This window comes from Mirounga leonina, unplaced genomic scaffold, assembly GCF_011800145.1.
Source record: "Mirounga leonina isolate KUSES-001 unplaced genomic scaffold, KU_Mleo_1.0 Mir_195, whole genome shotgun sequence".
NCBI classification, from domain to species: Eukaryota; Metazoa; Chordata; class Mammalia; order Carnivora; family Phocidae; genus Mirounga; species Mirounga leonina.
In genome coordinates, this window is record NW_023270490.1 from 1,489,483 (window position 1) to 1,491,645 (window position 2,163).

Consider the following 2,163-nt stretch of genomic DNA (forward strand, 5'->3'; position numbering starts at 1 on the left):
TTGCGTTCATTCCCAGGGACCACGCTGCAGTGGACACCCCCACCCACCCACCTTGCACCTGTGTTTGGGGGCTCAGGAGTATTTTCTGGATGCTCAACTCTTAGAAGGAGGGCTGCAGGGTGAGTGCATCCAGTCTTCTGAGAGCCACGGCTGACTCATCCTCTCTGAGGCTGGTGTCCTGTATTGTCTCACCAGCAGTGCGGCCCCATGCAAGGAAACTGAGGCACAGATGGTCAGCTCTTCTTAAGGGCGAGCAGAAATAGCTTCATGCGAGTCTCTCCCAAAAAACACACCAAAACACCTCTTTCTTGGTTTTGTTTCTTCCTGATTGCACAAGAGAAGCATGTCCCTTGCAGAAACTTTAGGAAGTACAGAAAAATCGCAGTTAGAAAATAAGGCTTCTGCCCTCCCTGCCGCCCCCCAGCAGCCTCTCTGTCGGGACCACCACAGTCCCCTCCTCCCCGGTCTCCCCGCTTCCAGCCTTGCTCCCCCGCAGACCCTTATAGGCAAACAGGCAGGTTTTGCAGGCCCTCGCCGGGGACATGTGGCAATGCTGGGGTCATTTTGGGTTGTCGCGCTGGCAGAGGGGCATGCCACTGGCATCTGCTGGGTGGGGGCCCCTTCTCCTTCAGGGTCCGGGCTGGCCCCGGGACAGAGAATGATCCAGCTCCCATGTCAATAGCGCCCAGGCTGAGAATCGCGGGTTAGCCCTGAGTCACGCGCTATCTGTCCTGTGCTCAGACCTCCCATGGCTCCCACCTCGTACAGAGGACAGCCAAGTCCTCAGCGCGGCCACGAGGCCCTGCAGGCTGTGCCCCCTCACCTCCCCGCCCTCCCTCTCTGGGCTCCAGGACACCAGCCCCTCCTTCAGGGCCTCCGCGCCACCCACCACCATCTCTGTCAAATGTCACTTCCTCTGGGAGGCCTCCCTGACCTCTCGATTTAATATCTGCCCCTCCCTGATCCTTTCTGCCTTCTTTCTCCCTGGCACTTGGCCCTGAAGTCGTACTGACTCGTCTGCCGGGCTCCCCACCCAGGACACCAGCTCCGTGAGGGAGGGAGAGGGCCGCTCTGAGGCAAAGTCGCCCCCGGCATGCAGTAGGGACTCCACAGGCGCTCATGGATGGACAGTGGAAAGTCCTGATGTCTGGGCAGCAGTTGTGGACAGAGGATCGGGATGCTGAAAGTTGGCCGCTGGGGTGGAGGCCCAGAGGGAAGAGCAGGCCCCCAAGGCCACAGGCTGGAATTTTCCTACACCCGGCAGCCCACCCGTGTCCATTCCGGCAGCTGTGCCCCTGGGCCCGAGGTCCTGCCCTCATTACACCAAAGCTTCTCTCACCAGGGACAGCAGGAAAGATGGAGGGGATTCCAAAGGCAACTCCTGAACCACCTCTAACATTTATGGAGCACCAACTGCATACCCCACCTTGGACTTGGGCAGCAGAGGGATTGTATCTCAGTGATTTCCTGGAGGCCAGGGTTGGTGACAACCATCTTCCTGTCCTCAGGGCCTAGCACTACGGAATTTATGGAGGCTCTACCATGTACCGTGACTATACTGAACGTACCTTCTTGCAGGAGAGAGAAATTCTGGGCTGCGGATTGAGGGCCGGAGAAAGTCAGTGCACATTTCTGTTGATGCTTCTAATTAATTTTTTTTTTTAACAGAAAGCAATCTTTTTGTAAATAAATAAAGAATTCCCAAGTAAGAAAAAAGGCAACCCTACCACCTACCGATGCTGGGAGGAAATTCAAGAGGCCTTGGAGACCAGAGGGGATCCCTGGGGGTCTTGGGAGAGTCTTCCAGGAGGAAATGAGTTCTAGCAGAGGCCCCAGGATGTATGGGCAGGAAAAACCCTGTGGGAGGCTGCTGCCCAGACCTGGGGTGGGGGGCAGCCGGTCAGCTGGGGTCTGATGGTCTGGCCCATTGCTGTGTGTCCCTGAGTCCAGTGTTTCTTGGTGGAGCTTATCACAGCCTCGTTCCTGTGATTATGTTCCTGCCCTGGGACTCTGTGAGGGCAGAGCCCACTCTGTCTCATCCACCTATCTGTCCCCAGGGCCCAGAGCTCACAGCAAGCACAAAACGCACATCCTTCCAGAAGCTCAGAATGTGGCTTTTTGGAAATCGGTCTTTGCAGATGTCATTAGTTTAAGGATCTTGAG